This window comes from Chiroxiphia lanceolata, chromosome 3 (genome assembly GCF_009829145.1).
Source record: "Chiroxiphia lanceolata isolate bChiLan1 chromosome 3, bChiLan1.pri, whole genome shotgun sequence".
NCBI classification, from domain to species: domain Eukaryota; kingdom Metazoa; phylum Chordata; class Aves; order Passeriformes; family Pipridae; genus Chiroxiphia; species Chiroxiphia lanceolata.
Window position 1 is genome coordinate 5,227,041 of NC_045639.1, and position 22,010 is coordinate 5,249,050.

The 22,010-nt window shown below is 43.3% G+C and overlaps 1 protein-coding gene and 1 long non-coding RNA gene across 3 annotated transcripts in view; one reads left to right on the plus strand and one right to left on the minus strand.

Moving 5' to 3' along the window:
* The window catches only part of LOC116784333, an 89,323-nt gene that overhangs the window by 12,441 nt on the left and 54,872 nt on the right, over positions 1–22,010 (minus strand). Inside the window, exon 2 of the long non-coding RNA XR_004356026.1 lies at positions 16,307–16,436. This is a non-coding gene — a long non-coding RNA (uncharacterized LOC116784333). The remainder of the gene's footprint in view (positions 1–16,306; positions 16,437–22,010) is intronic.
* The window catches only part of SNAP25 (synaptosome associated protein 25), a 60,781-nt gene that overhangs the window by 8,817 nt on the left and 29,954 nt on the right, over positions 1–22,010 (plus strand). The window lies entirely within an intron of this gene.

The following is a 22,010-nucleotide window of genomic DNA, read 5'->3' on the forward strand; positions in this document are numbered from 1 at the left end:
GAAGAGATAAGACCCTGATCCAATGGCCAGGACACACTCCGTGATGCTGGAGATCAGATGTTCAAGAACACAATGTGAGACTCCAGAGCTGTTTACAGATTTGTTTCTTTACCTTCTGTTTGGGATCTAGTCTGTTTTTGTGGTGACATTTCCAAGAAATGTATTGTACACTCAGCTGTTCTCCAGACAACCTCTCTTGCATTCATGCCTGCAGCCAGAATCTATTTCTCAAAACAATGAACTTCCTGTAGTAGAGAAGTCAGAGACCTTTCAAAATTTAACCAGGCTTTCCAGTATTGTAAAACACAGTAGGCCAAATCCTGGGCTTAGAAGGGCTACTTTTATCTTAACCAAAAAAATGATCCACTGAACCAGTAAAGCTGAAGGAGGGGAGAAGAGGATAAAAGTGAGAATAAAATAACTAGGGAAATGAAAAAAACCCCACAAACCCAAACACACAAAAAAAGACAAAACCCAGCAGACTAAAATAAGAGAAAGGACAGGATAGACTTTTTGATTAATTCCCTTTCTTGCTGTTCTTTGTGTATCAGCACACCAACGACTGATATCAAGAGACTTACATCAATACTCAAGGTTTTGATAGAGACATTTTAAAGGTGCCCTGAAATGTTAGGTTATAAAACAGTCTCACTCCTGATGTCCAACCTGCATCCGTTTAGCAACCACAGCCTTCTGTTCAATCTTTGCATTTCACAAGGCAGAGGGGGTGCAGAGGTGCCCCCTAACTCCCAATCTCAGTCTTACAGACACACACAGACACCAGGGTGGCAGAATCTGTGAGAACTGTCCCCCTGTAGTGTCTCAGAGGCAAATAGCTGAGCAAAAGGATAACAACTGCTATCCACTCACTGCGGTATTTGAGACGTGCGCTTGCTCTGCGGCGCTTCCACTGAAAATAAAAGCAAACCAGTGTTTGTGACATCGCAAGGCAAAGCCCAGACCTCTTCCTTTTTTTTTTTTTTTTTTTTTGCTAGAAAGCCTAAAAAAGGCACTCTTTTCAAGTGTGTTAGAAATAGAAGGCTGTTTTAGAAGAGACATGAAGTTATCAGTGCAAATTAATAGCGCCAGATGGGGGGTTAAATTACTGCCTCACAGCTGAAGACATGAGAGTGAATGAAAGCGGTAGACTATAAAAAGGGCATCATCAGAAGTGATGAGATCCCACTGCGAGGTGGGATTTGTGAATGCCGTGCTTGTAAGCAATTGCTCAGATGAATGGTTTTATGGGCTGGAGTGAGGGAGGGAAAGGAACAAAGTCATTTTGAAGATCATGTCTCCCAGTTTACTGCTTTGTTTGGGACAAGCTGTCCAGCAGGACAAACTGCAATTAAATATTGTAGAGCTTGGTGTCCTGAGCTGGCACACAGGGCAGGGGAGCTCGGCCGAGCAGCCAGAGAAATGTGGCTGTGGACTGGGTTTGCATGGCAAGGTTTGGGGGGGATATAGGGGTGGCTTCTGTGAGAAGCTACCAGAAGCTTCCCTGGGTTCAACGGAGTCAGTGCCAGCCAGCTCCAAAATGGAGCCATGATTAGCAGTGGCAGGGCCTCTGCTATAACAGGTTTAAGAAGAGGAAAAAAACCCTGTGCAACAGTGATTGCAGCTGGAGAGAGGGCTGAGAACATGGGAGAAGAACAGCTCTGCAGACACCAAGGCTGGGGAAGAAGAAGAGGGTGCTTCAGGTGCTGGAGATTCCCCCATAGCCTGTGGTGCAGACCATGGTGAAGCAGGATGTTCCCCTTCAGCCCATGCAGGTCCATGGGAGAGGAGAGATCCACCTGCAGCCCTTGGAAGACCCCACGCTCAAGCAGGTGGATGCCCAAAGGAGGCTGTGACTCTGTGGGAAGCCTGTGCTGGAGCAGGTTCTTGGCAGGAGCTGTGCACCCATGGACAGAGGAGACCATGCTGGAGCAGGCTTGCTGGCAGGACTTGTGATCCCGTGGGGGACCTGCACTGGAGCAGTCTGTTCCTGGAGGACTGACCCTGTGGAAAGGGACCCACTCCGGAGCAGCCTGTTCCTAAAGGACTGACCCCATGCTGGAGCAGTTCCTGAACAACTGCAGCCTGTAGGAAGGAACCAGTTGGAGAATTTAATGGAGGACTGTCTCCCATGAGAGAGACCCCCATACTGGAGCAAGGGAGGAGTGTAAGGATTCTCCTGCTGAGGGGGAAGGAGCCACAGTCAATATGTGATAAACTGACCACAGCCCTCATTCCCTGTCCCTCTGCACCGCTGGGGGGAGGAGGTAGATATTTGGGAGTACAACTGGGCCCAGGAATGAGGGATGGGTAGGAGGAAGGTGTTTTAAGCTTCGGTTTTATTTATCATTATCCTACTCTGATTTGATTGGTAATAAATTAAAAAACTTTCCCCATGCTGGGTCTGTTTTGCCTGTGACAGTAATTCCTGTCTGATCTCCCTGTCCCTATCTCAGCCCACAAGCCTTTTGTTATATTTTCTCTCCCCTGTCCAGCTGAGGAGGGGAGCGACAGAGTGGCTTTGGTGAGCACCTGGTGTCCAGCCAGGGTCAATCCCCCACAGGCTGTTGAGCTGGGACAGCACTGTCTGAGTCAGCTTCCAGAGCAACAGGGAGCTTTGCCAGGAAAACTCCAGGGTTAAGGGTGTTGTTACTGAAAAAGTGGCAGTTCTTACACTAAGAAAGAAATTCTTTAATATAGGTCTTTCTCAAAACTTTTCAGTGGAAGAGGAAGGTTTGTTTGGTCATAATTGAGCACTTTTTCACTCTCTGGACACAGTAACCAAGGACCCTATTCAAGAAAAAAACGTCTTGAGTGCAAACAGTTTAATAATGGAGAGCTGCTGTGTTACAAGGAGGACATGCTTTGGAACTGCTCCTCCTTTCTGAGGGAAGTGCAGTGTGCAAGTGGAGCAAACAGTGCAGAAGAGAAGCTCAGGAAGCACTGAATGCCATTCTTCTCGTGCCCTAAGAAAACAGGGCTGCAACTGTGGTCTTTGCATGACACAACCAAGAGCACGACCCCTCCCTGAATCTCAGGGTTAACAGTGATTTAATTCTCACTGAGAAACTCAGCAGAAGGTCACATCTATACATACATCCTGTGGATTATACAGGGCAGGAATGTAGTGTATTCTATAAAACCCTGAACGGGGCTCCTGTAATAGGAATTTTGCTATGAATCACTGAGTGTCTAAAGGAGAACTTGGTCAGGTCCTGTCTCCAGCACGGCAGAGCAGAACTGACTCACCTCCACTGAATCTGTTCTTTAAGTCCAAAACAGAGGCAAGGCTGAAAAAAGTGGCTCATCAGCACCTCAGCAGTCACGTGGCTGAGATCCTCTCAAGGTATGACGCAGTTCAAGAAGTAAGAGAATAATTTGCAACAAACCAATTATATAGTGAAATCCCTGTCATTTCTCCATGTTCTGGGAATGCTCACTGCAAATTTCGATTATTCTTGACTTCATGGCTGAAATGATTTGATGGATCTTTTCTCAGAAAATAATTTCTAGATCTCCAGGCTGCTCATTGCACATATTCAAGGCTTGACCTGTCCTGCATACCTTCCATTTTGTACCCAGGGCTTCCTGCTCCCTTACTGAGTGTGCAAGGGATGCAGATGAATATTCTTAACTAAATATTTCAAAAAGTGATGTTTTGGCAAGCATTTGTTCCAAGTAATTTTGCCCACAAGATTTTTAACAGGAATCTTAACAGAGGCACATGAAATAATACCATTTTGAGGCCATTAAAAATGCAGAATTGCAGCTGGATATATGTTGCTCCTGTTTCCTCAGCTGAGTTGTCATATTCACCTCTGCAGAAATAGCAACTGTCACAGCAACAGTCACAAGAGATGCAGCCTGCAGAGAATCACACTGAGGAAAAAAGGAATATCTAGGACAGTGATTTAGCTTGTCTGGATTATAACGTTCCTCATAGATGCTTTAGCATTGTTAACAGTCATCCTAAAGGAAGATGACAGGCTGTTCAGGCCTCCCAGGAGTAACACAGGGGAACAAATAGCTACTTCAGGAAGGCTAATATGGTATTGTACAGGAAAAATCCTAAGCAAGTTCCTGAGAATGCTGGAACAAGAACATTCGACCTGCATTTTAGAAAATCTCTTTCTGTGCTGCCATATGTTAGAATATGGGGAAGAGCCACGAAACTGGCTTTGAACCAGTGAGGTGTAAAAAGTTTTTGGTGGCTGGGTGACAGGCTCATTTTCACAAGCTTGTGGTCACTCTGAGAAGGGACAGAGCAAACAAGATGCAGGGGATCAAAACAAATAAAAAGTCCATCTTGAGCCAGGAGTGGATTGTTTTGAGCTGAGTTAGAGGTGTGACTATTTAAAAAATTTTAATGGGACTGCCAGGACCTGTCTCTCTTCAAAGGAAAAGAAGACAAATGCATGTGGACTTGTGGGGGTCAGCAGCAATCTGGCATTATTTGAGCAGATGAAACACACTGCAGGACTGCCAAATCCAGATGGACCAAAGGGGAATGTCCAGATGTAACTGCAGATGTCAGAGGAAATTAAGCCGCTCACTTGTGCTTGTGATTCAAGAAGTTCCATTTCTAGGTCAGATGACAGCTTAGTTGGCCATTAAAGCAAACATCTCTGACTTCCCTTGAAGTTTTCTGCCTAGAACTCATAAAAAAGCAAAGGACAAGTACCATTTTTATGGGAAGCACATTGTAAAGCCATGTGAAGGATTAAACTCAGGGAGGTAAACAATGAACTAAGGAAACAAGTTCTTAAAGGATGGGGTTCTTTAATACTCAATAAAAAAGATAAATTGAAAGAAGACTTTCAAATATTTCCTGTCACTGTGAAAGCCAATATTGCCAGTTTTGCATGTGTGAAAATGTAAATACAATTATTGTTGTTTGTGGTTAATTAGATTTTTGAGTAAACTACCAGTAAAGTTTATTCATCTATGCTGTTGTTGCGTCCTGTTGAATGATATCATGGTATAGTTGTGAAATATGGGTCAATGAGGGATGAATTGTTTGTTTAATAAATCAGACCAGCAAGGAATATAGAAATATTTTTAATCAATGCTGTTGAAATTAATTTGTTTCAAAATTCAATCACCTCATTCTGTATAAATATCTCCATTACTGCTTAAACTACTTAGTATTTCTCACAGGAGGAGATGTCAATTACATGGAAAGCTCAGAATGGAAAATATTGGGCAGAAATTCAGTATTTTAGATGAGAAATGTTATCCATTTTTTACCTGTTCCAATATCAGAGAGATCAGGACTTCTCTCCAGAAGTAACATAACCTGTAGCATCTGATTTAGTAGCTGGCTAACTACAAATTGTACAGAATGTGTGACAAGGTAGTCAGATCCCCAGGCAGTGAAAACAGGCCTTGGATTTGCTAGAGGAAAGGAAAGGAATCATTTTTGTCAAAGCTTTGAAAAGGATAAGAGTAATTTTTAGAAATAAATATTTGCACCCTTTTTTCCCGTCATATTCTGCAAAGCTTCCATTTACGTAAGAAATGAAGAGTTTTAATCTTCTTAGTAAGCTTTTTGATCATTATTTGATTAGTTTATAAAGTCAGTATATTGCACATTCCGAATGAAATGGGAAACTTTTTATTGTTTCTTTGCTTACGTGTGTCAGTCTCTGTGTCTGGCACGAGTTTAGTTCAGCTCCTGCCAAAGAGTCTGTACTGATGAATGACATTTGTTCTACTGTTTAGTCCAAACCCCCCTAACGCACTTAGACTGATTACAGACTTCAGAGCCAGGACACACTGACATACAATCAGAACTGGAGGGAGAAGGGGACAAAGTTTTTTTGTTTGTGCTCTGGGGATGTTAAAAAAGCCTTTATAGCCTCAGACAGAAATGTAGTGGAAGTGGGAAATGTTTGCACCTCATTTTTGGATGAGACGAAGAAGACTAACTAATTTGGGCTTCTCATGGCTCAGCCATTTCTGGAGATGATGCATCAGATGTCTGAGGTAATATGGAAGCTGTGGTTGTCAGCCTCTAATGCAGGTTCCTGTCTCTTCTGGAAGTGGCATTAAACAAAATATATGGCCTTGAAATTTATATTGTTTGGAATAGCAGGTGCTGTCCAGAGTTCAGAAAGAAGGATCTCTTTTACAACAATAAATGGCTGGAGAAGTCATATTTTAATACTGTTGTCCTTACTTATATCACAGCATACACATGCAATGGATCCTTTATGATACCTTCTGGACACCTTCTTATGTCTTAGGCTCCTCAAAATTGCCCAGAACAGCTGGAAAAGCTTTACATGGTTCTCCTTTCCCTGGCTTTCCCCACACTCTGTGCCTCTTTTGCTTGTGGGCCTTGGACTGTCTTCAAAGAAAACAAGCTGATGGGCACTGCTATTCCTGAGTGTCCCTGGTCTGAGCTACCTATCAGCCTGGGAAGATTGCCAAGGCTTCTGCTGGGAGGCGATTTTGGGGACACCTGAAGGGCTCATATTCTGTGACTGTCTTTGAACTGATCATTTTTAGAGATTGCCCTTACCCTCGAGTGGGTAACACTGAGGAGCAGGGGACAGGTATCCCCCCTCATTCCTGGGTCTCTGCCAGCAGTGGATCATGCCATGATCCTCTGGGGCTTTGCCCACAGACCTCCAGTGCGTGACTGACACTGCTCCTTGGTGGTTACAGTCTTTATGTCCAAAAAAGCTGAGGCAGTAAATCCCAGGGGTCAAACCTCTCCTCCAAAGGCAGGAGGAAGGGGAGAGTGTACTTAACAGCTCCTCACATTTCCATTTAAATGGGGATAAGCGGCACAACACTGGTTTGGGATTTTGGTGATTAGTGACTTCTTGGGCGGGGACCCGTAAAGGCTGTCTGTTCCCAATTTTAGGAGACTGTTCTGACAGGCCACCTTCACATCTTGCCTCCTCTGCTAACCAAGGGAAAGTGTGAACCAGCAGTGGAATGAAAGGAGCCTTCTCAGCAGCCCAAAGGTGGCACTTGCCTTACCTAGTCAAGCTTCGCTGCCTCAATGACATTAATTTGCTCCTGACCTAACACTCCCAGCACTGCAGTTCAATGTGTTTATTAACTCTAGGAATGAGCTTTCATGTGAATTTTATTGTTGCACTGAGACACAACGAGGTGAAGATATGTGGGTTCTATTCCATTTTCCATATCTATGCCATAAAACGTAGCATTTGTGGTGCCTGTATTATTTGTGAGCTTGTATTAGTGCTTAGCTTAAGGTCTATTGAAATGCCCTGGAAATACAACAGCCTCATTAAGCTTTGGGGTAGAGTTTTTAATTCTTGTTCTTGTTTTAAGTCAGAGGAGGTTTAAAGCAGCAAGGCTTGCTAAAGAACTAGGATTCCTATGCCATGAAAAGCCTGGCTCAGACACATAAAAAAAAAGGAGAAATTTCCCAGTGGATGATCACTCTTGACATTAATCAGCTTCTAACTGAGGACTCATGGTCTATTGTTTCCCATCTCAGGGAGTTTTATACATTCCTCAGAAGAAGATGGCACAAGTTATTATGGAGACAGGTGTCTGCACTGAGTGGAATCATATTGGGGTGCAGCATACAAAGTGCCACATTTCAGGAGCAGAGAAATTTCTTTTGCCAAAGGGGGATTTTACTTGATTTTGATAAGCAGGGGAAAGCTCTGCTTTCAAAGAGTGATCGTTAAATATAAATAAATATTGATTTTTCATTATGAATAAATATCTGTAGTTAGACAAGGTAGTCAATACAAGCTGCTACAAAATTAGCCTTATGAGCTAAAGTTTGCTACCACTAGGTTCATAAGGAAGTTTTCATTGCTTCAGCAGAAGAGAGATTAACACCTCTGAGAAAAATTGTGCAGGAGTTTTTTCTCACCTTAGCCTGACAGGGAGAAGGATTTTTACAGTGTTTCATTAAAGAGAGTGACCTCTTCCAGGCTCTTAGGCCAAGTCCTCAGAAGACACAGATTTTAAATCCTTCCCTCAATGAACTCAGCCCTAGTTAAGCTGACCCAGTCTAAGGCATTTCCCTGCTTTGCAGAAGTGAAGAAAGAGAGACATACAGAGCCCTTCCTCACAAGCTGGTGTTTTGTTCTTAAGTACAGAATTAATCTAAAATTAATTTTCCCCATTTGCCAGTTTCAGCTTCAGCTACAGTTATTTCCATATGCCAGGGCAAAGTTTTAAATCATGGTCTGTATTTTGGGGTTCCTGCAATTCAGATTGGAGCTAAATTTGCTTCACAGACTGCTGCCAGCTGTCTGCTGGGCATTGATGATGGTTCGTGTTCATCCAGGGCCTGTCTGAAGTTTCAGACAGTGATTACCCTCAATGTTTAATGAAACCTGAGGAATCAATTAATCTTTTTCATGACTCTGCTATCCTGCATTACTTAACCTGGATTCAAGGCAGCCTCATGGGAAGGAATGGGGAATGTAGGGAAAAAGGAAGGCATGAAAACCTTGCTTACAACTGCACTTCTCCCTCCATCCGAGGCTGCCAAACCTGACCCTGCTGCGTATCCACCGCCCTGGTACCTGTGCTCGGGTCTGGATCCGCAGGGCTCCAGCTGTGGATCCTGCAGCAGACTGCAAATGCAGCAGCAGCTGACAGCAAATCCCTGAGGCAAAGGGCTTCAGTGCATCAAATATTAAAATGGATACTGCAGTACACCCTCCCTGCTTCGCTCCTGCCCGAATTTAACACCCAGGAAACCTCCTTCTCAGCATCTTCACTGCCCCCTTGGGAGCAGCGATGGCAGCAGAGTCACTCACTGCAGAGACTGCAGTGCCCTCCGGTTTGCAGGAACCACGAGGTGTTGCAATGAGGCAAAACCCTGGGAAAGGAGGATTTATGGGTCCAGCTGCGAGCAGTGAGAGAGGGGGAAAAGTATCCCACTGCTGTTGGGCTGCTGTGGAGCAGAAGAATCCAGGGAGGTGCTGCAGAAAACATGAGGGCTCCTGGCAGGTTTGCAATGATCCCTCTGAGGAGGGGAGCGCTCCTTTTTCTCTGGCAGCCACCCAGCCCCAAAGTGTAATAAATGCACAAAATGGATTATTTTTCTTTAAAAATAGACCGTGCCCCTCCCACGGGCTCCTTAAATAAATCTCTTGCCCCTGTACTCTTCAGCTCAAGGTCACCTGGAAGTGCAGCTCTTTCACCAGCACATCAGTATTTCACCCATGAGAGAGGAGAGCAGAGAGCCCGAGGGCTGAGGCCACAGATGTGCATCCTGTCCTTGCCCATTGCTCGTTGTATCTGGGCTAAGCCCCAGGAATTTTGGACAACGGTTTGGCTGTCAGTCACAGGGCACCAAGCTTACAGGGGCTGAAGTACAGTTACAGAGCTCTCTTAAGCCATTAACTGATTTAAGTGACATAAATATTCCCCTTTTTCCTCAACAATGGATGAGGTTTTTTTTTCATTTGCTTGAAGAAGGGGCTTTTAGTCTACCAGATGGGTCCAGGCTCTCTGTCCTGGAGATGTGCTCTTTAGATGTGTTTTCAAAGCTTAAGAGGGTAACTTCATTTAAATCTGTGCTTTTCAATTTACCCTTGGGTGAAGTGTGAAGGCAGCAGCTGCATTACAAGATCTCTCACACCACATGGATCTTCTGCTCTATGTGCCATTGGGGTTTCGTGAAGGAAGGAATCATCTCCCTTTTTTTAGTCACTTATTGAAAAATAAGTGTCAGCACAGTGAAAGCAGTTCAGTCTGAAATATCTGAACCGGGCAGCGTTGCTTACAGAAAACAAATGCTATATCAGACACAGAATTGTTCTCACATTATTCTTAGGTCAAGAATGAAGACTCACTGGTTCTTCAGGAATTTAAATTACATAAAATATACAAGCAGACAACGATTGCTTAAGATTTAAATTGGATTACATTCAAATGAAGTTCATGCCCCATCCTGCTGTCTTTACTTATAGGAGTCGTATTTATAAATATATAGTAAAGCACGTCAATAATCTTGATTGGAACTAATTTTACTAACAAATGACTTCATTAGCAATTATTGTTCTTGTCTTCAAAATGTTCCCATTTCTAAAAATCCTCAAACATACATTTGCAGGAGGGATAGAAGTGAAGGGAGAAGCTCTCCAAACTAAAACCAGCTGATAAAATAAAGGGATCTTGGCTGATATTGAAAGACGAGAGGACTTCTATCCAAATGTGAAAAGATGGCTCTCTGCTGGTGAGTCTTAGAGGAGAGACACAATTGCTGTTCCCTGAACAGCTCCAGCAAAACCCTTGGGTGCACCACGTGCTTGGGACACTGAGCCTTGAACCCTGACTGCTTGGCCACTTAGAAGTGTAAAAGCACTTTGTGGGGTAGGGTATTTTATAATGCCTGATTCCACAAGCTTCACAGCATTCCAACTCCCAGCTTCCTGTTGGGGACATCTGCAGAAGCCACCTACCAGTGCTGAACACATCTTTTGGGAGGATATCTGCTGCCCTCCCTCTTACTCAGACAATTCCTCCGTGTCAGAGGCCATGCAGGGCCGGGATTGCTCAGTGCTGAGCTGTACAGCCCCAGCTTGGATTCACCCTGGGCTCTGCCCTGTGGTCCTTGTCAAGCTGAGCTTTATAAGCACTGGTGCCTCTTGCTCCCAGTCTGGGTGAGTCATCCCTGCAATGCTCCAGAGGCAGCGCTGCCGAGGGTCGCTTGTCCTTGAGACAAGCTGTGCTTCCATGCAAAAGACTGAGAAAGCAGACAGCCTCAGCTGAAACCCAGAGATCCTATGGATTTATGCTCAGGTGAATGAAAACAGAGCGTGTCTTAAGAAGGTAGAGAGGTTGGAAGGCAAATCCTGTTTTTCTGATATAAACCAAGTACTGTTTCAATGTTTGGAAGAATCACATTGGCTGTCACTATTCATCCATGCAAGGAATAATTTATTCCTTCATTTTGGCATGGCTTTTTATAAAGCCTCTGGTCATAAAGACCCAAAGTCACCCCATGTAGGTCCCAGCAATGGCAGAAGAAGGTTTAAGGATTTAAATGAAAAAGGAATTGGAGCTTTCACTGCCAGGCAGTGAGGCAAAATCCCTCTGTCCTCAGCTGTGTAGCACATCCTCAGCTCTCCAGCTTCAAATCTGGAACTGTGGGATATTGACAGCGAGACTGTGGGAATATCCAGGCACGGTTCTAGGAAAATCCTCTATTTGCTGAATTCTGCAACCTGTTTGTGACCAGGCTGTGATTGCACTCAAATGTCAGCAATTCAATTATTTTTCTGAGTTTATTCTTGCTGTTTCTGTCGGTGGTATGTGAATTGCCCTCGTCCCAGCTCACTGCTACGGTTCATCGTCCAGGAGCTGAGAGAGTGGGTTGGTTTTGTTTCAACATATGCCAGAGCCAAAGAAACCTCTTGGCCAACCTTCACATGTGATCCTCAATCTCTGTAGCTCCAGGTATGCTTTTGTGCCTCAGATGGATACGAGGCCGTCTGGTTTTCTGCTCTGTTTTGGGGGTTTTTTGAGTCCTGTTTTCTCCAGTAAAAATGCTCCTGTGCCACAACACTTTGCCATCAGCAGCAGTTGTACCTGCACAGCTCAGGGGTCTGGGCATTAAATATAAAGGATTTCAGCAGGAACCCCCATGTACCTCTGTGTTGCAGTTTGTAGTTTGCAAGAGCCAGACTGCTGTGGCCAAGAAACAGTTAATTGTTGTTTATTTTATTCATGTGGTCAAATTTAATCTCTTGTTTTATTGTTCAGCAGAGCTCTGTAAATCTCCCATGTCCCCTCAGGACTCACCCAGCTCCTGTCTTTCCCAAACCTTTCCCCTGCAGATTGTATCAGCCTGGTTCAATACATCTATCTCCCTTAATAAGAAAAAGAACCACAGCAGGGAAAAGGGGAAGCTTTTGCAAAATGTTTTAAGTTCTGTCCTTTCAGGGCCATAATCTGTTAGGGGATTCAACCAATAATGTAACTGTAAGACCCAGGGAAGAGGCAACATTCCCACCAGGAACTGGAAAACTTCCTACTCCCAAACACAAATTGAAAGGAAAAGGTTAGAAAGCAAATCAGACCATCTTGCGTGTCCTTGCAGGCCTTAATTCCTTCACAAACATGTGCAAACTGAATAAAAAGAACTAGCTAAATAAAAATCCCCACGCAGAGAGAATGATTTTGATCCTCTGTTAAAACAGTTTGAGCGGAAAGGATTTTGCAGCCTCTCTGTTAATCTGCTGATCACGTGGTTGAAAGTGATGCCCTTGAGGCACTATCCAGCCTGGTGTTGAATTGATTGGTCAACAAAAAAAGAAAGGAGGAAAAAAAAGAATAGAAGTTGTGCTCTTGTATTAGGATGGCTAAATCCTCGCCTGCAAGTCTGGGTAATCTTCACTGGAGGAGCGTGCTGGGGCTTTTTTCATCAGCCTGTGAAGGCTGAGATGGACTTCAGAAGAAAGGGAGGTTTCAAAATCAGCCTCGTGAGCCTGTAATAAATAATGAGAAGTTCTCATACCCTGCACCAGCAGAAGCCGCTGTGTATGTGTGCCCTTAGCCTCTTGAATCTCTGTTACTGATTCCTGGAAAATGAGTAGCAGCCAGGAATTAGTTGTAGGTGTGAATCAGAAAGCAGCAGTGGCCTTTGAAAACGAGTGAATAAGTTTTGCATATCCATGGGGTGCTATTATGCATTCCTATGGCTAAGACAATTTGTTGCTTAGCCTAGAACCGTCAGATGCTTTCAATATTTGACTTGTACAACTGTATGTGCATTGTAACTATACATCTTAAACAGTCCTTCCCAATTTATTGGTTTTGATCTAAGTGACAAACAGTGGATATGACACTAGCATCTTCCCATTTCATGTCCCAGTTGTGCCCAGTAAAGGGAGCAGCCAGATCCTCTCCCTTGTCTGAGCAGCATTTGCAGCACTGCAGGGTTTCAGGAATGTGTCTGGACTGGTCATGGGTCCAGCTTCACTTCAGGGAGATGAGCCATTTAATAGCAGCAGGACTTTTTGTTATTGTGACTCTATAAAAGAGCCCTGAAATAATAAAATTGAGATCTGTAAAAGGTTTAGTGGTTTAAAACCGGGTTCCCTGCCCTTTTTGTTATATAAACTGCGTTTAAAAAAAGATACTCCGCTGTGTCCTCATATTATCCTGCATTTTATGTACTCACATGTCTATCTGTGTATCACCTCTGTATAAACAGAGAATCAGGGTAGTTAAAAACTAAGTAGGCTCCTTTCTTTTTATAACATGGCCACAGATATTTCTTTTTTTTCTTGAAAGAAAGTAAGCTTTTCAAAGTTCATGAACTTTCTTCAGCTTTTAATCCTGCTTCCACAGTTCAAGTTCCCAGTGGAGAATAGAGCACAGAGCAGAGGAGAGCAGAGCCAGGGGTTGGGCTGGGCTGCCCTGGGTGTGGCAGAAAGTGAGGCCTGAGCCAAGAGCGTGGCTGGTGGTTGGCAAAACACGAAGATATCCCCGGGGGTAACTCTGAGCTCCTTCAGAAAGGTCAACCTTGTTCTTTTTGGTTTTGCTTGTCCATTTTTAAAGCTCCTTTGCCCTAGAGAAAACCCACTGGCGGTAATGGGGAGGTGCAGACAGAATCCTGAACTCCTTTCAGGCACATTTTGGATAGCAGTTCCTCTCAAAGAGTGTGAGATAATTTCTTAAATATCTTTTTTTGCTGTCCCTCATAGCAGAAAAACACTGCCATTCAGTTAAAAATCCAGTTTTACAAATAACACCATCATCCCAGTTTCATAATGCTTATATTTTGTCAGCTGCTGATTTGACTCTGACGACTTAGTTAAAGAAGATTTCTGCTAAAAATATATCAGCCCCATTGCTTGAAACGTGGCCACGCTTTTACCATCAGGCAGAAAGGAAAGGATGAGTATTATAAACATAAAGAATTGCTTTGTTTACCACATACAGTGTCAAGAGGGGAAAAGTTGTCTATTTACATTCCTAATGCCCTCATGATCGCAGTGCAGAGAGTTTTCCTCCCCTATTAAGATGTTTATATGTAGTAATAGCTGCATTAATTTTCTTTCTTTCATTTCCGTTGAATTTAAGGTCCTTACTGGTGTAATACAGCCCAGGGGCCGGGGTGGGTGGCAGAGAAATCTTGCAAATACAAACCACGCAGAAAGCAATGAAATGTCAGCTGAGTGTGCTGACAGCCCGTAACAAACACCATCAGGGGAACACTTTATTCCTTTCTATTGCTTTGAAATCAAAGCCATGACAACACTGATGCTGATGGGGTTAACTATGTCACTGCCAATCTTTTCCACTAAAATACTGAATTATGGTTCTTTCGCCACAAAATTCTTTTCCATATTTTCCTGTCTATCAAAATCATCAACTGTTCCGTGCTAAGCTTGTCAAAGTGCTAGCTGGACTCATGGCTTGTCTCATCTAGTCCTAAAAGCATCAGGACTAGTAAAGACAGGATAGCACCAAGTTTTACCACACAAATGAAGAATTTCACGTCTGTTTTAATGGCGGAGTTACTCGTTGCTCCCTCCAGTTAATTTGAAAAGATCGCTTTCAAATTAAATAAAGTTACCACAAAATTTCCCCCTGACTTCCAGACTTCCACAGAACCCAGCAGAAATTAGCTCTGCTTTGTGACAGGCCAATGCAAATGTGCTCCCTTTTCTTACTGTAATACTCGTGGGTTTCCTTTCTATCATCCATTTAGCCTAAAAATACCTTTCTCCAGTTTGTGGGTTTCCTTTTCATCATCCATTTAGCCTAAAAAAAATCTTTCTCTAGTTTGTGAGTTTCCTTTTTATCATCCACTTAGCCTTAAAAAAAAATAAAAATCTTTCTCCAATTTGTGGGTTTCCTTTTCATCATCCATTTAGCCTACAAATGTCTTTCTTCAGCTGTCAGTCTTCTTTCTTGGATCATTATAGGAAATTTGAGGATGAGCTCTACTGCTTTGCATTTTCTGCCAGTGATTCGATCTGTGTGTGATACAGAGATGTGCAAGAGGGTTGGATGTGTGATGGAGGCAGGAGCTGCACCAGGAGCTCTGGGCACTCTTTATAAGACTGTGCAGAGGGAAGGGTTTCTTTTTACAAACCCAGGAACAGCAAATGCAACAAGTCCTCATGCAGCCTGTTGGGAATGCCCTTTACACTCTCTACAAAAATTTGCCATGCAGTTTCCTCATTCCCTGCTTTCTCCTGAATCCCTCAATAAATGTCTTGCAGTAATTCAATTTTATATTTCCCTGCCATTTATCTAGCCATCTATTAATCTAAGAGAAACAGAGGGGAGCAAGGTAAAGCCCCAGGAAAATTCGTCAGAAAAGCATTTCAGACACCAAGCACTCCTGTTAGATGGTTACACACTCACACTCACACACACCCCTTTCACACACTGCCAGCATTTCCCAGCACGTTGCTGCCTGGGAGCTCCACCTGCAAGTCTGACCCCACTAAAGGCAGTGGGCAAACTTCCTCCAAGTGGAAATGGGGCGTGACTTTCACCACTGGCTTCTAAAATTGGCCGTTAATCAGATTTAGTGGCTTAGGAGCAGTGTAAAGAAACCCAGGTTGAATATAATGAAGGAAAGGCTGACTGCTCGTCATTGCTGCCGTGATGGTGAGTGAATATTTTGAAGACTTGAACATGTTCAGGAGTGAATTTTACTGAAAATCATGACACAGTCAGAAATCTTATCCTCCAGCTAAGCAGATGCCTTTAGTTTTTCTCCAAGATTCTGGCCACAGAATGCAAATGGCTTTGTCACAAGTCAAGACATTTTGTTTAATCCTCTCTACTAATACCTGGATTTCTTGTCCTGAGCCACCAAGATCCAGCTATGCCAATGGCAAGTGAGGTTGTAGGATATTTTGGAGCAGGTATCTCCTGGAAGGACAGGGAAGCACTAAGCCCTTTGAGCAAAGCCCACATACTTATTCAAAATTCCTCGTGAAATGCCAGCCACCCTTTTCCAGAGGAGACTAATTCAAACTAAACCAGCACAACCAACAGCTGGTGGAATGAACAGGGTGGCAAACAGCCCATCTACCAGGAAAGGACTGATGGAGTCTGATCTTTCACGTCATAAGAAATGCTGAAACCTCAGAGAAAGAGAGAACAGGGAAGGAGAGAAACTATTTAAGCCATGGGACAGCACCAGCACAGGAACAAGCTGCTGTTTTCTGGCTGTGAATTAATTTGTGCTAGAAGTGAAATATTTTCTGCATACTGGACTCAGAACTAGTTGGGAACACAATAAAGTTAGGGAATCATAGGATATAGCTTGCTAAATTATAAATGAAGCTGTATGAGGCAGGTAGCTGTAATAACAGGGAATTAGACTTACAGCAGCCAGTTCAGTCCAGGTCTCTGATCACTCCTGGTAAGAAGGTTTCTTTCTTCACCCTCCACCACTCTGGCTGGTTGCTCTCCCAGATGAACAGAACAAACATTTTGCCTTCAATGTTTTTCTGTTGCTGTTGGAAAGTAAAAAAAAAAAAAAAAAAAAAAACAAAACGTGTGGGTACATAGGTGTAAAAACGACTGCAAAGGGGTAACACAGGGAGAGGTTTATTTTCTTTTAGCAGCAAAAGGGACAGAAAGCCAAGTTGTTATTACTCTGAGGTGAAATTGTTACAAAATGGCTGCTCTGTGCTTTATTGTATTTTGGTGCAGGAGCCTGGTAAAGCCACAGGCACGTCTTGGAGCCTGGTGGAGCATCCATGTGTCTGACAGCTGACAGGACAACAATGATTTGTGTTGGATTGGGATTGGGATGGGGTGGCTCCAGGCGTTTCGTTTATGGCGGATTGTTCTTCTCCGAGATCTCAGCGACAACTTTTCCCACTTGCCATTGCCCCTGGCTGCAGTGCCTGGGGGGAACTGTGGGATGTGTTGCTCATAACCTGCCTATTTGCAGATGGTGAAGGCACAAAGCAGTTGTGCCCACACACCCCTTGTGCTGCAGATACACACAATCCCCTCCTTTACCCACCCGAGATCAGGGGACAGCAGGGGCAGAGGTGCCCATGTCTGCAAGAAGTAATTCCTCTGTTGGCACTTCTGTGCTGCCTAATTGCATTCACATTCAGAAATCATTTGATTGAGCTTTTCTGCCATTATAGCAACATGAGCCCCTAGGAAGACTGTTTTCCAACTATTTTTTCTGACACATTCAGCACATAGTCAGGAGTCATAATTTTGTCTAATTATACTTCAAAATCTTCGTTTTGGCCTCTAACTAGAAAGTTCTTGATCTTAAGCATGGGTTCTGACACAGAGAATGTGACATCATGCTCATTAGCATTTATCTGAAAGTCCCAGTTGTCCTGGACCCCAAACCAAGTGTCAGTCCATGCCCTGAAACACCTGAAATTTAAGTAGGACAAAAAAAAGGGCAGGATAGGAAGGAAAAGAAGGATTTCATCTGTGTTGTGTAGATGGGAGACAGATTCAGCTGTTAAACACGGACAAGCATTCCCATCAGAGGGTATCCAAGACATCTGCACGATGCTGACAGATAGAACCAGCAGCAGGAAATGAAATATCTCCAGCATTTCCTGAAGCTCCAGAGACCTGTCTGCAGGCAAAGCAGGCGAGCCCTGGGAGTAAAATAAATTGCCTGAGGTAATGCAGGAAGACAGTAACAAACTAGGAATTACCTGCTTCTCCTGAATTCAGATTTGCAAGATCTTAGCGCCTGTCTTTTCCAAAGTCACTCCCTGACAGGCCCTCAGCAGTAGGAATTATTCTTTACTGACTATCCAGTAAAAATTCAAAGTGAAGTTGGTTATCACTGTGCTCTGTCAGCCTGGGCCATGGAGCTGGGCCTAAAGGTTTGAAGCAACACGCTGTGGGACAACAGCAGGAGAGAGATGAGGTGTCTGTGCCACGGATTAAAAATAACATATCCTATGGAAACACAGAGGCAGCTTCTTGGCTTAATCTGAAACACAAACATTACAAGGGATTTTCTTTGGAAATGAGAACTTTTCTGAAAATCTTGTGAATAAACTACATCCAGGCAACACGATGTGCTGCAGAAGTGATATAAAAAGCAGACTTTCCTCAAGATTTTATTTCAAAGCTATTTAGAATTTAAATCTAAATAACAGTTTGTAGTAATTTTTCATTGTTACATTTTATGCCATATCATAAAATCTTTAAATAGGGTTTTTCATTACCAAATTACCTGATTTCTTCTCCAAGTGCTTTCAGATCAATTAAAATGCAATAAGAGCAAAAGCAGGGCATGTTTAGTTACAGACAGTATTAATTGTGGTAAGCCCTGGGTGAAAGAAGATGGAGATGACAGAAGTCAGAGAAGTTAGAGCTTGTGAGGGCCGCTGCTCCGAGCCCATGATCCATAAAATTATACTTCCAAGTGCCTTAAATCATTTCTCACCAGCTGTTGCCTGTCACACCAACTGTGGACAGAACACAAATGCCTTTTCTGGCTTTCTGTTGGGATCTGCCTTCCACCACTCCATCCTCAACACAATTTCAGGGAGAACCTGCTGGTGTCAGCAACACACACAGGTCTTGGTTTCCAAGCACCCTTTTGCAGTGGGGTCTCACCTGCAGTGTAATTTCATTTCCTGCTGGTGTTAGCAGGCAGTTCCTGGGCCACACTGAGCTTTGGGGTTAATGCCAGTGCATTTCCTATAATCCAGCCACCAAGAGCCCCTCTAGGGAAGGGTGGTGAAGGTGGTGAAAGACATGGCCAATGTGCTGGTATTGACTGACTCTGACATTTTTAGTAAGATATACCAATGCAGTCATCCTCTGGCTACAAATATCCACAGGAGGAATAGATGTGTCCTTTAATAACAGGGAGAGTGCTTGAAAAAAGAACATTTTATTGCTGTGTTGCTTTCACCACAGTAAACTGCAGCATTTTCATTTTCCTGTATTTATTGCACTGGAGTGTTTATACCACTGGGAAGCAAATATTTGCTTTCAAAGGTCACTCATTGTATCTCTCTTCCTCTGGGGATGGATGTAGGTCTCTCTTAGCCTTCAGTAGAACTCCATACAGATTATATAATGTTCTTGCTATAAGATTCTTCATTGCATCTTAGCACAGCTAAAATAGCAGATGCAGAATGCAAAGTACAATAGGCAATGCCTTTCCATTAGCTGGTCTCTCCTTGTATTTTTTCTTTACCATTTAGTCAGTTGTGCAAGCACTGGTGTAACACATGAGACCACCTCACAGAGAATTTGATGTAAGTCACCCAAGTGCCTGGAGTTAATTGCTTTGTGTGGAAGACATTCGTGTAGGCAATTATTGTAACTAGAAACAAAAATTGAATGGAGAGATGCAACTTCTGTAGCAACTTATTTTTTTTTTAGTCAAAGTTTTAGATCTATATTGCTTAACATATTAGATCCCTATTTTGGTTTTCTGATCTGTCATGTCTGCAGGGACCACAGATAAATGTAGTTGAAGTTAAAGGTACAGAGTACGTTTCAGAGAGTTTATTCCAGTTATGTTAAATTCCTAAGGCAATTATAGGGTTTTGATACTTAGTTTAGATAAACTTAAATGATAACAGAATGAAAAATATCATCTAGGATCAAAAATATAAATTCCAAATGGAATTTATCACTAGAAGTCCTGAATAGTATTTTAGGCCTGTTTCTGTTCTACTACAACAAGAGTAGGTTATAGTGGGCCCAAGCCAGACTGATACCTTATGCTTCAGAAGGTCTGTCCAGTATCAGTGAGGGCAAATCCATTATGGTTTACCTCTTCTTGGCCATTCCTGAGATGACTCAGTTTTAATGTTTTATATATATGTAGGTGTTCCTAAGAAACACCATAGAGGGAAAACTGTTAATTTGTACTTTACAGAAATAATTCCCATCAAAGCATAAATCTTCTCTCTACAGGTTTTTTATTGATAACAGGGTTTATTGTTTGAAATTCATGGCACTGGATAGGAGTTTCAGCCTAAATAGGACTTTTCAGAGAAAATCCTATCTCTAATAAGTCCTATTCCACATTATAAATTGCAAAATCTGCAAAAAAATTTAAACCTATTCCCTGCCATCTACAAAATATATGTAGTTCATCATACTGTGTGCAAATCAGTAACCTTTATTGATTCTTGTGCACGGTTTCCTATTAAATAAAGTTGAATCAGCACAGCTGCAGGGCACTTGTGTTTATGACTAAAACTTGATGTAAAATGACTTGTCTGGAAGAATTCTTTTTGCTATTTCTCAACCCATTCTAAGTGCTTTACAAATACCAAACAATCTCAATAAACCTGTCAAGTTCGATCACTCACTGCACAACATCTCTCTGGTTACAAGCCCTGACATTTTTTTTAGCTTGATGCAAAATAAGAGGTGTCTGTCACTAAGATGCCAACTGATGGTTCTAACTAACCAAGAAGGGTAACTCTAAAAAAAAACCCCACAAGAGCATGGAGTGACAGGACAAGGGACAACGGCTTCAAACTGACAGAGAGTAGGTTTAGATTAATGTTAGGATGTAATTCTTTACCAGGAGGGGGGTCAGGCACTGGAACAGGTTGCCCAGAGAAGCTGTGGCTGCCCCATCCCTGGAAGTGTTGGATTGGGCTTTGAGCAACCTGGTGTAGTGAAAGATGTCCCTGCCCATGGCAGGGGGGTTGGAAATAGATGGTCTTTAAGGTCCCGTCCAACTCAAACCATTCTATGATTATATGACAGTTTTTTTCCACTTTGTTTCTTTTCTGTACCACCCATCACCATCGCTGGCTCACGATCAAAAAAAACTAGGGAAATGATCGAAAGTCAGGCTGGAATCTACATGAGAACGGAATTTTCTGTGCAACTTTTATTATCTGCAGTGACTGACCAAGAGCCTGTTATTATTCATTACTGTCAGTAGAAACACTCATCTCACTTCCACGTCTGTAATCATTCAGCTCACACTGGATATGCTTAGAGACTGAACCAAATTCCCTGTTGTCATCCCACCCTCTCACTGATGCATCACCTCCCACTTTACAGCTCATGAGATGCTACCAGGCAGACAGAGCACAGAACCAGTTTCCTCCCCTCACATCTATTTGTATTTACCAGTTAGATGAGTCCCTAAGTCCTGTCCAAATTGTCCTGGTTTTTGCTAAAGCTTGGTGCTGCTATTCTGCCAGCACAGGTTCGGCAAGGATCCAGGCAGAGGAGAATATTTTAACTAGATGCTCAAAAATTAGGTCCACAGACTTAATCCTGATATTCTGTCACAGAGGCTGCACCAGAAATATTTCAATGCTGGGCTTTGCCTCAATCTGGGAAAAAACCCACAATTTGTGAAGCAGTGACCAGTGCTGGTGCCAGCCTGTGCCAAGTGGGACAGGAGTTTGGAGCACGGTTCTTTACAGAAATAACTTTTTTTTATCCCAGCTGAGCATGCTCCATTTGTGACCAGGGGCAGCATCTTCCTGGAGCTGTGATGTGCCGCAAAGGGCGCCATGAGTGCAGCGGCAGGGTGGGAATGTTGGGGTGGCCTCAAGAGCATCCCCACACTTTCACATGCCTGTCAGGCAGAGACCAGCTCCTGGTTCCTCTTTTCCTCCTAAACATCCGAGGGCACCATTTTCTGTAAAGCTTATTTTGTGAACCTCCTTGAAGTGTCCGACACCAGCCTGAGTATAAGCCATAAAATTAAGCTCTGGCTTTGCATCAGCTGGCACTGCAGATGAGTTGCTTTAAGCTTGGTCCTTCTCACCGCTGTGACCATGCAGCTGGCAGAGCCAGGTGGCCTTCTCCAGCAGACATTTGGGCTCCTAAACATTGTGTGACCCATCACAAAATGCCAGGCTCCCTCTGACAAGAACGTGGTGATGTGCTCAGTGATGAAAGTAGGATGCTGTGCCAGTAGCTGCAGGGCTGACTCTTCAAGATGGATTTCTTCCTGCTGTAGCTTCAAAGAGGAAAAGCAACCACGAGTGAGGGCACAGCTAATGTGAAAGCATGAAGGTCACATATTCCCTCTTAGATAAGAAAAGCAGCAGATCTGCTGCTGAAGCTTCAGAGGAGATGCAAGGAGATGTCTG